The sequence below is a fragment of the Neodiprion fabricii genome, chromosome 5 (genome assembly GCF_021155785.1).
Source record: "Neodiprion fabricii isolate iyNeoFabr1 chromosome 5, iyNeoFabr1.1, whole genome shotgun sequence".
In the NCBI taxonomy this organism is placed as follows: Eukaryota; Metazoa; Arthropoda; class Insecta; order Hymenoptera; family Diprionidae; genus Neodiprion; species Neodiprion fabricii.
In genome coordinates this window covers 13,239,554-13,254,658 of record NC_060243.1, presented here as the reverse complement: position 1 = coordinate 13,254,658, position 15,105 = coordinate 13,239,554, and the positions used below count along the sequence as shown (strand labels likewise).

General features: G+C 41.4%; 1 protein-coding gene and 1 long non-coding RNA gene across 9 annotated transcripts in view; both read right to left on the bottom strand.

Moving 5' to 3' along the window:
* LOC124183578 (sodium/calcium exchanger 1) overlaps positions 1-15,105 on the bottom strand; it is a 1,216,563-nt gene that overhangs the window by 906,074 nt on the left and 295,384 nt on the right. The gene's annotated exons all lie outside the window — the stretch shown is intronic.
* LOC124183585 lies at positions 8,639-14,405 on the bottom strand. Its single transcript, XR_006871010.1, has 3 exons — positions 14,278-14,405; positions 12,177-12,182; positions 8,639-8,649 (listed from the first exon to the last, which is right to left on the bottom strand). It is a non-coding gene; the product is annotated as an uncharacterized LOC124183585 (long non-coding RNA).

Genomic DNA, 15,105 nt, shown 5'->3' with positions numbered 1-15,105 from the left:
TGTGCCAGGGTATCAGTACTGCGGACCTGGAACGAAATTGGCCAAGAGGTTGGCTCGTGGAGATTTGGGGATCAATCGGCTGGATGCCGCGTGTAAAGACCACGACATTGCATACGCAAAGAATCGCGATACCGCAGCGAGAAATCTTGCCGACAAAGCGCTCGCTGAGAAGGTGTGGAATCGCGTCTTGGCCAAGGACGCTAGTGTGGGTGAAAAGGCGGTAGCCTGGGGAGTCACCAACACCATGAAAGCTAAATCTAAACTCGGAATGGGCTTAGCTGCAAAGCGGCCGAAACTTGGAGTGGCTGCGAAGAAGAAATCTGGAACTGACGGGAAGAGTAAACAGCGGATGAGAACTGTGAATCTCAAATCCATCATCACGGCAGCAAAGGTCGCCATGCGACCGGGTTATAAAGCCGTCGAGTCGGCGTTGGCGGGTGCTCGTGCGGCCGCGCGTGGGACTGGGAAGAATATTCGTATGCCTCGCGTTATACCAGTGCCTGATAAAATTGGCGGCATCCTACCGTTTCTCATTCCAATTCTGGCCGGTCTAAGCGCTACTGGGGCTCTTGCGGGTGGTGCTGCGGGTATAGCTAAAGCTGTCAACGAAGCTAGTGTCAACAAACATCAGTTGAAAGAGGCCAAACGGCACAATGCAACAATGGAGGCAATTGCTTTGGGTAAGGGATTATACCTGCGACCCTACCGCAGCGGAATGGGCCTGTACTTACGTCCGGCAAAAAACTAGTAAAGCTGCCACACCGAGCTCTCACCAACATTGATTTACACAACTATGCTAAAAATATGAAAATTTCACATTTTCGAGGTGTTTTCATGCGGAATGATCTGCCGAAATCAGGACCAAAAATGCGAGAATCCGCAATTATTAATCTTGATGATAAAAACGGTCCGGGGACACATTGGGTGGCGTACAAGAAAAATGGTGACCATGATGTGTATTTCGATAGTTTCGGTGATTTGAAACCGCCTAAGGACTTGATGAGGTATCTCGGTGTTGGCAGCGTTGAATACAATCATAAGAGGTATCAAGAATATGATACTGTGATTTGCGGCCACTTGTGTCCCAAATTTCTCAGCGAACAACTATAAAAAGACAGGTGTTACATGAGCAAGCATTAGTCATGCCGGAATCGTTGACGTTAACACTGTCAGGCACATCCTCCGTGCTGGAGGCTCAATATTTTCCCCCAATCGAGTTATCACCAGAGAAGAACTATGTTCTCGGACTCGTCGAGTTCCTGACATTCAATTCAATACCCAATATTCATGAGAGGTGTAATAAATTTTACCTGAAACGAGCAGACAACAGCAGAGAGAGCATCGTGATACCCACGGGATGCTATGAAATTGAGGATATTGAAAATTTTCTACACAAGGAGCTACCCTCCGACATCACCCTCAGTCTGACAGCTAACAACAACGAGCTAAACAGTGAAGTCACATGCAATCATGTGGTAGACTTTAAGCCCAAAGATTCGATCGGCCGATTATTGGGATTTAAGGCGGTTGAGCTATCACGAAACGTTACTCATAAATCTGAATTACCCGTAGCCATACTGAAGGTTAATACTTCACGCGTTGAGTGTAGCATAACCACAGGAGCGTACATAAACGGGCGTCGAGCTCACACGATTCACGAATTTTTCCCAACCGTTCCATCCGGATATAAGATTGTCGAAGTGCCTACCAACGTCATTTACCTGCCAATCGCCGTACAGTCGATACATCATTTACAGCTGAGAATAGTCGATCAAGACGACGAGCTGATTAATTTTCGCGGCGAAACGATTACTGTACGTTTACACTTGAAATCGCTCAAATAATGGGAATCGTGTTTGAGACGAGAAAGTCTGGCAAAAGTTATAAAAGTCAAACGTCATGGCCAAAAATCGTCAGTCGCCCGACACCTCTGACAACGTTTACACCGCCTACGAGACTGACACCTCTGAACGCTCGGTTTCTCCAGAGCCTAGGTCTTCGATTACGTGGAAATTTTGGAAAATAAAAATTCGTGTTCGCTGCATCCTGTGCGTGTTACCATGGAAGAAATAATAAGAATACAGAAACCTGTGGTATTCGACGAATCGATCGCGCACTCTGAGATTCATGCTCATCAACCGTTTGCATCATCCACCTTCCAGAACAACGATGAAATCCGTATTGTTGTTCAACATCAAGACTTGTGTCTACTGCCCAGTAAAAGCTCTCTACACATTCACGGAAAAATCACAAAGGATGATGCGGTGGCTGCGGTGACGGTTACGAAATTGATTAATATGGCCGTTTGTCATTTGTTCGAGGAAATTCGCTACGAGTTGAACGGTGTAGAGATTGATCGGAATAAAAATGTCGGCATCACCAGCACCATGAAGGGTTACGTATCCTTGACTCCAGGCCAGCAATATAGTCTGGAGAATACCGGGTGGTTGAGTGGGGATAAGGACCTAACCGATGCCGCTGGAAATTTCGATGTTGTCTTGCCGTTAAATTATGTGCTAGGCTTCGCCGAAGATTATCGTCGAGTCATTGTCAACGCTAAACACGAGTTAATTCTCACACGTTCCAACACTGATTTGAATGCTGTGATTCAGAGCTCGGCGACGGAAAACTTTAAAATCACCCTGAATAAAATCGAGTGGTTGTTGCCCTACATCAAACTGGCTGATAAACCGAAAATCCAGCTACTCAACTACATCGCCAAGGATCCGGCCATATCCATGAGTTTTCGTTCTTGGGAAACGTACGTGTATCCGATGCTCCCGTCAACAACGCGGCATATATGGTCCGTCAAGACATCGACGCAGCTTGAGAAGCTGAGATATGTCATTCTAGGATTTCAAACTGCAAGGAGAAACGAGCCGCTGAAAAATGCTGGCGTATTTGATCATTGTCGGATCAGAGATGTAAAACTCTTCCTCAACTCACAGTGCTATCCCTACGGAAATATGAATATTGATATATACAATAATCAATACGCCATTCTCTATGATATGTATGTTCGGTTTCAAATGAGCTACTACAACAAAGAAGCTGAGCCTTTGCTATCGAGGCGTGAATTTATAAAATAAGCTCCCCTTATCGTCATCGATTGCTCCAAGCAGAACGAAACATTGAAAACTGGACCTGTGGACATTCGATTGGAATTTGACTCTAGCACTACGTTCCCACCACACACTTCTGCCTACTGCATGATCTTGCATGATCGCATTGTTGAATATAATCCGATCAGTGGTACTGTTAAAAAATTGGTTCAAGTCAATTTTGGAATAACAATATGTTTAATTAATATGGATATTGAAAATAATATGTATAATTTTACTCGATAAAATTTAGAATAAGATAATTGAGAATACAATAAGAAAACTAAATGTAATTGGTGTTAAATAAAAAAATTTTTAAAGCATTCAAAACGTCATTTTAAACCTTCCTTCAGGGGTCATTTCCTGGAATTTTTTCAATAGATCTAGCGGGTTCTTGCCTTATCTGATTTATGTGCGGCTTTCCGGCGCCAAACAAGTCTCGACAGGAATTATTGTGTGTGTGTGTGTGTGTGTGTGTCAAGTCCTATGGGAATAGCCGCCAAAAATGATCGCGGGTCGGGGGGGGGGGGGGGGGGGGGGTGCGCGCGTGGGAGAAGGTGCGCCGCGAGTCGGGGGGGGGGGGCTAGGGGGGAGCTAGGGGGGAACTAGGGGGGAACTAGGGGGGAACTAGGGGGGAACTAGGGGGGAGCGCCGCCATCTTTGAGTTAGAACTCTCATATATATACTACTAGAGTCTTTTCCACATGACACATCAACCGGACGAGAAGATTCGCAACACAGAGTTCGAGACGAGGAATTGTCACCTTCTTTAGCGGCGCTACTTTAGTTTTCGCGCACACTAGTGAAACGCGCACTTCGTGAGTGTTGATATACGTTCGCGCGTAGATCACTGCGCCTAATGCACTTTGAGAAGCATCCGCGAAACCGTGGATCTCTATCCCGAGAGATGCTGAACTTAACCCGATCCATCGTGGGATGGTGATAGCTGAGATGCCTTGAAGATCTTGTAGAAACTCGATCCATAGCGAGGACAATGAAGCTGAGAGCGGCTCGTCCCAGTCGAAACCGAGTGCCCACAATTCCTGCATAAAGATTTTGGCTCTGATCGTGATGGGCGAGAGCAATCCGAGAGGATCAAAGAGCTGCGCGGTTTGTGAGAGAACTTTTCGTTTCGTGAAATTGTCCCGTGTTTGATGAATTTGCGGAGAGAACGCGAACGCGTCGATGTCTGGTCTCCACGCAAGACCGAGAGCCCGAAAGAATGGACTTTGATCGAGATTCAGATGCATCGCGATCTCTTGATGGTTTCGAGAAATGTCAACGAGAGTTTCTGGGTGGCTTGAAGTCCACTTTTGAAGTTCAAAGCCGCCCGCCTTGAGCAATTGATTGAATTCGTTGATTTTCTCGCGACCTTGATCAACGTCCTCTGCTCCTGAGAGGATGTCGTCGACGTACGTGTTCTCGAGAATGACGTGGCTCGCAAAGGGATACTGCTCACCTTCGTCCTGAACGAGTTGATGAAGAACACGGATCGCGAGATACGGAGCGCTTGCAAGACCATACGTTACCGTAGTCAGTTGATACTCTTTAATCGGTAGCTCTGGTTCTTCCCTCCAGAGGATTCGCTGAAAATCTTGGTCATCATTGTGGACCAAAATTTGTCGGTACATCTTGACGATGTCTGATGAGAACGCGACTGGATATTGTCGCCAGCGTAAGAGAACGTCCGCGAGGTCGGTTTGCACTTTTGGACCGACGAGAAGATTGTCATTGAGAGAGAGTCCGAGGTTGGTTCTTTGAGACCCGTTGAACACGACACGCAACTTTGTTGTTGAACTGCTGTCGCGAACTACACCGTGATGGGGAAGATAAAACACGCGGGAATTGTCTTCAGGTGTATTGATAGCGCGACGCATGTGCCCGAGTTCACGATATTCACGAAGGAAGCTCGAGTAAGCCTCCTTGAGTTTCGCGTCGCTACCGAACCGTTTCTCCAAACGAAGGAGCATTTGATGCGCGGGATTCCGCGAGTTGCCGAGCTCTACCGAATTGTCCTTGAGCGGCAGCCGAACTACGTAACGACCGGATGCAGTTCGAGAAACCGTTTCGCGAAAGTGTTGCTCACAACGCTCTTCTTCGGAAGTTAGTGCCAAAGGTTTCGACACTTCTTCCTACTTCGAAAACTGCTGCACGAGATCGAGCAGTTCGTGATCGAGGGAGCATTGGAAGCCTTGGACTGCGCCATACGAGGGGGCTTGCTGCTTCCGCTGAAACGCAGCCGGAGAGGACCCAACCGAACTGAGTTTCTTGCGCGATTGGTGTTCCTGGTTCATTTTTTATGAAGTTTATAGTTATAATGATGTTTATATCAATAGCTGGTATTCCACCTATATTTGGTTTTATTCCAAAGTTTTTTTTTGATTTTAATAGTAAATAATAAATTTTTTATTGAATGTTTAATGTTTATTATTTTTACATTAATTGTTTTATTTTATTATATGTATAAATTTAATTTTACCTACTTTATTATATTTAAAATTAATATTTAAATTAAATTTAAATAATTTTATATTTAATTTTTATTTTTTTATAATTATTTTATTTAATGTTTTTATAATATTAATAATTTATTTTATTATCTTATATTTTAATATATCATTTTAAAAAATTTGATTAATTTTAATAATTTTAAATTTGCAATTGAATGTTACATATTTAACTATAAAATTGAGATTTTAAGTTGATTAAACGAATAACCTCCAAAGTTTTAAATAAAAATTTGTTTTTAAATCTTATTTTATTAATAATAGAATTAAACTATTTCTAAAGATTTCAAAAATCTTTGTGCTTATTACACTAAATAATATATATATATATATATACATATATATATATATATATATATATATATATATATATTATAATTTTTATTTATTTTTATTAAAGTTTGATTTTGGTTTTTATATTAGTATTATAATTTTTTTGCATGAATTTTTTTAATTAATTAGAAATATTTTTTGCAGCATTTAATTTTAATAATTAAAGAAATTTAGAATTATGAATAATGTAAAAGTATAGACAAAAAAATTGTGCCAGCATTAGCGGTTAAACGTTTTATACAAATTAATATTTTTAATTAATAAATTGTATTAATTTATTTATATTTAATTAAAAATAATTTTATGGTAAAATAAAATTTTTTGATTATATATATATATATATATATATATACTAGCAGCCCATCCCGGCTTCGCACGGGCATATAATAATATTAAGTAATAATATAAATGTTATTTTTCTAGAAACTCACTGTAAACATTGTGTATTTTCTTTTATTATATTATTATATGCCCGTGCGAAGCCGGGATGGGTTGCTAGTGTAGCTTATATGACACGTTCGTAGATTTACCATAGCAGCGCCATCTATTGATTACTTACTCAACCCAGTCGAAAGGTATCGACATCTGTTAGAATCATTTGGAGTTAACAGATAATTGTGACTGTTAAATAATAACAGACAATTAATTAGCAATAAATTAAAATTGCGACTATAATTTGAGATTTAAACTATCCTATCTCTCAAGTTGGATCGAACTGCACATGGTGTGCGTATTTTATTATAATCGGTTAAGTGGTTTAGGAGTCCATTGAGGACAAACATCGTGACACGAGATTTATATGTATTAAGATATATATATATATATATATATATATATATTATTTTATGAAATCTAAGATTTAAACTAGGATTAGATACCCTATTATTTTAGATGTTAATATTATATTTTAATAATTAATAGTTATGTTCTTTAAAATTAAAAAAATTGGCTGTATTTAAAACTAATTAGGGGAATTTGTTTATTAAACGATAATCCGCGATAAATCTCACTTCAATTAATTGAGTTTATTTATTTTCGTTAACAGAATATTTTTTTAAAATTATTAATTTTCATTAAATTTTATAGAAATTTTATTTCAGATCAAGATGTAGCTTATATTAAAGTTTAAATGAATTACAATAAAAATTTTATTTTTGGATAATAAATTGAAATATTTATTTAAAATTGGACTTAATAGTAAAATTTAAAATTATATTTATTTGAATTAAGAATTAAATATGTACAAATCGCCCGTCACTCTCATTATAAAATGGGATAAGTCGTAACAAAGTAAATATACTGGAAAGTGTATTTAGAATTCAAATTACTTAGAAGGATTTTTTTATTTACAATAAATTGAATAGTTGTTTAATTCAACTTAATTTGAAATTAATAAATTATATTTTTTATATATAAAAATTTTTTTTATTAATAAACATATTTTTATTAAATTTATAATTTTAGTATTATTAATAGAAAAAATAATTTAAATTATGGTTTAATTGTATATAGATAGAAATTTGAAATGTTTTGAAAAATAAAATTTTTAAAAAAGTATATTTTATTTATTGTACCTTGTGTATCAGGGTTAATTAAAAAAATAATATAAATTAATATTTTTCTCGAATTGAAAAGATCTATTTAATTTTAAATTATTTTTAATGTATAATAATTATTTTTAATTTTTAAATAGAAATGAAATGTTTTTCGTTTTTAAGTTATCTAGTTTTTTGATAAATAAATTTAATTTAAATATCATTATTAATTATTTTAAGTAATAAAAATAATTATTTTTGATATAAAAGTTTTAAGGGATTAGCTTTAATTCTTAATTTTATAATTGATTTTAAATTATATAATTATATTTTAGGCTTAGAATTAGTTTTAATTTGAAAATTGTAATAATTTTATAAAATTATATATATATATATATATATATATATATATATATATATATATATATATATATATATATATTGGGTCGTTAGATGGCGCTGAACAAGTACAGACGTGTTTATTTCGCAACATTTTTATTCCTAAGATTAAACTGTGTATATCAATTTAAAATGCGAGTCAGTGTTATTAACAGGTGCAATAAAAATTCTACAAGTGCTATAAATAATAAATCAAGTGATTCGCACCAGTTTTAGTACATTTTTAGCTCGTTGGGAATCACCCACGTTTTTGGAGGTTAGGTCCATGGAAAATAGAGCGCCTACTGTAGAGCCTTCCGCTACCAACGGTCACAATCCTCAACATTCGGGAAACCCACCTACAGATAGCGGCACCTACGTAGTTTCGCCTAACATACGCCCAGCTATTTTGTCAACTGATTGCTTACCTCCGTCGACCGCAGCACCAGACACCGCTAAGCCATCTAATCCAAAACAACAACATTTCACCCAAGACGTCAACTCGGTGAAGTGTACCTCAACCTCCAGCAATCGCAAGAGGGGACGCCGCTCAAACTTGGAACGGCTTGAATCTCATCCCAGTCCATCCAATCAGATCACTGACTATTTTCCCAGCAATACACCAGCCTCACCAACCGACACATCTCCACCTGCTAAAATTATTCGCTCTTCCGCTCCACCAATGATAACCCAGCAATCACCATCGGATACGCAGACACCCATGTCCATGGAGCAATTTATGACTCCAATCGCTCAAACTACTGACATTTCTCCTTCAAACGCAACTCTTTCTCTCTCGGCGGTCTTACAGACCCTACGAACATGGAGAGATGAAGACAAAGCTGAACAACTGTCTTTAAAAAATGAGCTCTTAGCCGAAATAAGCGCTGCACGAACAGAACACACGGACCTTCTCAACAAACAGACAAAAAGGCTTCCAGAAGAAAATGCGCAACTTAAACGCCAAGTTCAAGATCTCACAGCTCGTGTCACAGTACTCGAGCTTAACGCAAATACTCCGGAAGCCGAGGGAAACGCCACTCACGGTAATCTAGCCGCCTTAGAGGCAAGACTCGTCAAGGCAAGTGTAAACTCCTTTGAAAAGCTAACTAGAAAAAACAACATCATTGTAAGAGGTTTAGTCCCAGATACTCGCAGCGCTTCAGAGGCACTCGCTGACTTCATCAGAGAGCACTTCAAGATAGAACATGCAGTTCTTTCGGCCAATTGGATCTTCAGGAGAAATAATACAAGATCGATCAAAGCTGTACTCCGAGACAACTCCGTGAAAACTCTAATTATGAACAAGAAAAAAAATCTGAAGGTCGACGTTTTCATTGACCATGATCTCACGCCGTCTGAGGAACTCGCAGCCAATAAACTCCGTCACGAAGCCAAAAAACTACGTAACGAGGGTAAGAAGGTCAAATTTGGCCATCAGCGCATTTACGTAAACGGCGTGGGTTATAAGTACGACCCTGTCCTTCAATCAGCCGTACCAATCTCCATCTGGGATGAAACACAACTTCAGCACGACCGCAACCATAACCAAAATAGCTCAGCTTGCATCTCAATGGACGCGCAAAATCAGTTTCAATAACCTAGCCGGCTCCGACAACACTACAAGCAGCAACAACAGTTTTACATGATTAACGTTCTGGAATGTAAGAGGTTTAGCCAACATCAACGACTTTACTAACTTCCCTGGGAGCATTCTTTGTATTTCTGAGACATGGTGCACTTCAACCAAGGTCCCCCTACATATCAACTTTAGCAACTGGACAAAAATTGTATCTCCAGCTATAAAAAGCAAAACACGCGGACGTGGTAGTGGTGGTGTTCTTTCGCTCATACAAGGGCAGGCAGTTACAATCTTAAACAAAAGTAGAGACTGGATATTCTTTAAATGCAACACAAACGGGCTCACACTCATCACCGGGTCTCTATACTTCAAACCAGACCAGAAAGACCTCAACTCGTCTCTGCATAACCTACAACTGTTACTCAATGATATTCTATCCCAAGACCACGATGTAGCCCTCATTGGGGGAGACTTTAACGCAAGAATAGGAAACCCACTCCACGAAGATGAAAGCATGCTTGAAGGTTCTAACCTTCCATCTTCCAGAATAACCCGTGACAATACAACCAACAAGCAAGGCACAACAGTCCTAGATTTCATGTCCTCCAATGGTTTCATCCTCTTAAACGGCCGTACATCTAGTGATCACCCAGGTGGCTACACATTTAGAAACGCTATAGGAAAAAGTACGGTCGACCTCATCTGGATCAACATCCTTGGCATCAACCACGTCAAGGATATGAAAATAGAGTATATCATCACTAACTCAGATCACTTACCTGTCACAGTCATTCTAAACTCTATCAGACAGGAAAACAGCGTCATATCACCCGCATGCTCTACTCCGACTCCTAAGCTAAGCTGGAACCCTCTATACGCAGATACTTTCCGTGAAACGCTACGCTGGTCCTCTTCAATAGCTCAAGATTTCGCTACAACCACAGTTAACACCCTCTCCGATATTCTCAGGGAATCAATAGTAAATGCGGCCCGCTCAGCAAAAATGTTTATCAACAAACCGGGTACCGCACCACTCTCTTCTCACAAACCTTGGTACGACACCGAATGCAAAATCAAAAAACAGGAGATCGTGCGCTATCTGCAGCTCTGTAAATCCATGGACCAAAACTCGTCACTGTGGTCATTATACCTGGGGAAGAAGAAGGAGTACTTTTCTCTTCTCAAAACAAAAGCTAAGCAGTACCAAGAAGACATAACAAACCAGTTTAATCATGTCAAATGTCCAGTAGACTTCTGGAAATTAGTCAAACTATTTAAAAGGCACTCCTCTCCGGCTAACAACATCCCTTTAGATATTTGGCACAACTACTTCACCAGCTCCTTTCCTCCTAAAAACACCAACTGCATCAACTTATCTCAGCTTCATGAAGATGCTTTGGACCAAGCTTTCACCCTGGAAGAGCTGATCAACAGTATCAACAAAAGTAAAAGAGGTAAAGCTCCGGGCATGGACCCGATCAGCAACGACTTTCTCAAAGAAATGCCTGAAAATTGGTATCTCTTCACTCTAGCTTCCTTCAACAAAATTTACGAGACGGAATCCATCCCGGACGATTGGGCTAAGGTAGTCATGTTCATGCTATTCAAAAAAGGAGATAATCTTGATCCAGGTAACTATAGAGGTATAGCGCTAATCAATTCATTAACCAAAATCTTTACGAAAATACTTCACGACAGACTCAGGCAGTGGGCGACATCGCAGAATTTAATCCCAGAAGAACAAGCGGGATTCTGCGTAGGCGAAGGTACGACAGATAATGTATTCGTCCTTCAAGCGGTACTTCATATGCAGTTGCGTTTCCCTGAGACTACTGCTTACGCGCTTTTTATCGACTTCAGAAAAGCCTTTGACAAAGTCCCAGACGGCAAACTATGGACAAAACTTGATAAGCTGGGAGTCAGTAGTAAATTCATCAGAACAATGAAGGATCTCTACGATAAGGCATCAATGTACATCAGATCTGGCGCTACTCTATCCAATCCAATCGAGGTGTCTGAAGGTGTTCTCCAAGGAGACGTGCTTAGTCCTCTGTTATTCATACTTTACCTTGCCGACATCAACGATTTCTTCAAAGCACAAGGAGTCGAAGGCCTATGCCTAGACTCAGTTACTCAAATTGTCATGCTACTTTTCGCAGATGACATAGTAATTGTCACACATTCAGCTAATAAAGTCAGACTGGCTCTCAAGACATTAGAAGATTACTGTGAAACCAACGGTCTAACAGTCAACACAAGCAAGACCAAAATAATGGCCTGCAGAACCTCGGGTAGATTAAGGAAGTCAGACCGCAACTTCACCTTCAATGATGAGCACATTGAAATCGTAAAAACTTACACTTATCTTGGAATTCCTCTGAGTAGCAACCTTCAGGGAAGCTTAGCTGCCGCTGAAGCAATAAGAAAAAGCAATCAGGCAACGGGGACAGTCTACTATATCCTCTCTAGGCTCAAAGCTGAAACTTGGTCCAGTAAAGTCAAGCTATACAACAGCACAGTAAAATCAACACTATTATATCTAGCACACATCTGGGGTCTCCAAGCGGAACTGATTAAAAAACTCGAGTCAGCCCATTGTACCTATTTCAAGAGAATACTGTATCTCCCAAACTGCACTCCTCATTACGTGCTGCGTTTAGAACTAAACCGGACCCATATTTCCTGGGAACTGCTGAAACTGGCGTATAACTGGACAATTAAGATCTTGGAAATGGAGGACACTCGACTACCAAAAATTGCCCTGATTCGACTGCTTGAGCTTTCCGAAACTTACAAACTCCCAAGATTTAATTGGGTCATCCAACTGCGCATCTTGCTTAGCAAGATAAAGGAAGATCACATGCTCTTGCATCTGTCGGCTCACCACTGGTGGCGTAACAAAGCGAGAATCCTCGACAAATTCCAACATCATCTCAAACTTCAAGACCTTCAAAGATACGCTAACTCCAGCTCTTGCCTGGCTCCTATCCCAAGGTCAATCCAGGATGGGTTACCCAAGTACCTGAGTTCCACACGCTGATCGCTCAAGCTCAATTGAGAACTGCCAACATTCACTCCTGCCACATAACTGTAAACCAAAGCATTATTAAATTGAGACCTGCGGAGCATTGTCGCTTCTGCCATAATTTGGACCATGAATCAGTGATACACTTTCTCTTGGAGTGCCCACTATTCACGATCCCGCGCTCACAATACCTCCACATCTCACAAGACAACAGCAACTTTACCGGGTGATGATCCGAGTCAACCCTATCCCCAATCTCTATCCTTTTGACCCTATCCCTCACCTCGATGTCTCCTATAGCGTAGTCTATCACTGTCACCCCTGCCCCTCCTACATACGTAAATTCCCCCTCCTCATCCCCCTCTATGTTCCCGTTCATTATTGCCCATCCTGTCTCCTCTAAAAATTGCACCAGCTGCCTACCTTCCGAGTTTATTTTCCTGTCCTTTGATTTCCTACTCCTACTCTCCTCCTCTCCTTCTCCCCAGCATCCTCCCCCCTCCTGCCCTGTCCTGGCATTAAAATCACCCCCCACTAACACTTTTACCCCTCCCTCTATCTCTTCTGCCCGCTCCTTCAATTCCCCTATCTTCTCTTTTAGGTCCCCATTCATGTATATTCCTACTACTACCCATTTTTCCCCCCCTACACTTATTTTCCTTGCTATCATGCCCTCTTTTACCTCTTCCCTCCCTCTCTCCCCACTTACTATCTCCCTTCTTACCCCTGACAGCATTCCGCCTATTGCTCTTCCCTTCCTATTTTTTCGCACCGCATACTGCACTTCCCATTTATACCCTACTGGCAACTTATTTCTAATCCTTTCCCACCCCTTCTTTTCTATCCATGTCTCCATTAGAAATATTACATCCCACTCCCCTAGCCCCCTCCAGAAATCTTCATCCTTTCTCGCGAGCCCCGCCACATTCCAAAAAGCTACTTTGCACCCCTCCCTTACTGTCTCGCCTACTCCCCTCTCTCTCCTCCTCATCTCCCTCCCCACCTGCCTCTGTCCCCCCCCACTACCCATTCCCCCGACTGCCTTTCACTACGTACCCTTCCCTGTGCTTCTGTACTTCCCGCTTGTCTTTCCTCGCTTGCTGACCTTTCCCTATCGCTTTCCCCTACTTTTCCCCACCCCTCCCTTTGCCCCCCTTCCCTCGCTCTCCCTGTACCGTCCCTAAGCAGCTCTCCTATCTCATCCCACTTCCACATTTTCCCTTCTATCCAGATCCTTGCATACCCTATTCTCACTCTGTTTCCCCTTCTCTCCTCACTAGCTGCTATCTCCCTCAACTTCCATTTCATTCTTCTCTCTGCCCAGGTGAGATCCTCGTCTATTCTCTCCTCCCTCCCTTTGAGTAGGCTTTTTCTTCCCATTACCTGCTTCTTTTGCTCCCTATTTCCTAGTCTTGCTATCCATATCCCCTTTTCTCCCCCCTTTTTCGCGCCTACCTCCCACATATCCTTTACCTCGACCTCTACCCCTATCAGCTGCAAAATCTTATTCAACTCTTCCTTTTCTCTTCCCTTCTCAAGTCTCGCTCCTCTCACTACTATATTTCCCCTTCTTTCTTCTCTTTCTTTCCTCTCTATGGCCCACTCCATCTCTTTTAATCTATCTATTGCTACCTGCGCCACTTCCGCATTCCCCTGTACCTGCCTTTCTCCCCCTCCTTCTGCACTCTTCTTTTCTAATTCTAACAACCTCTCCTTTACCCTTTCCATCTCCCCCCCTCTCCGCTCTTCTACCTCTTCTAGTCTTTTACCTAGATCCCTTATCATTTCCTTCATCTCCCCCCTCTCTACTTCCCACTGCTCTTCCCTTCTAGTCATTTCGCCTTTAATCTTTTCCATTTCTTCCCTGATCCCCCTTCCCTGCCCTTTGACCTCCTCTAGACCTATCTTTAGCTCTTCCCTAATCAACCTCAGCATATCTTGTATACCCCCTCCCTCTGCCTTCCCTTCCTCCCCTGTCTTACCCTCCGGCGACCGGTGCACTTTCCTGCTTTTCCCAAATACTCTTTCTCTTTCCTGCAACCCGTCTACCTCCTCCTCCCCTTTTTCCCCTTCCTGCTCCCGCTTTCTCTTCCATAAGTCTAGCACCGTCGCCGATCCCAGGCTATGCCTCCTATCCCTCCCTAACGCTGCTACTGCCCCCGGCCTACCTTTCTTTTTCTCCTCCTCTTCGCTGTTCGCCCCTTCTTTTTGGCCACCCGCGTTACTCATACTCTTTCTCTCCTTCACCGCTCCCTACCTTATCTATCCGCCGCCTACCTGTCTACTCTATCCCCCTTCTTACTCCCTAGGTGTCACTGCCTCTTCCTATCTTATCCGAATCGTTGCCGTCCGCCAGCTCTTTCTGCCTAACCTCAAAACTCTCCCCCTTCTTTCTTTTTCACCCGCCCTTCCCTTCTATTCCTGCCTCCCTATTCCCTTCACCCGACCTCCCGTCTATGTCTTTCCCGCTCCTTCTCTGCCCTATTTCCTTTTCTCCTCACCTTTTCTATCCTGCTAAATTCTCGCCTTTTCTCTCGCACTCTTTCGCACACCTGTCACTCACATTCAAACGGAAACGGAAGTCCCAATTGAATTTATTATTTTAATGTTATATTTAATATTAATTTTATTTTTAAATATATAT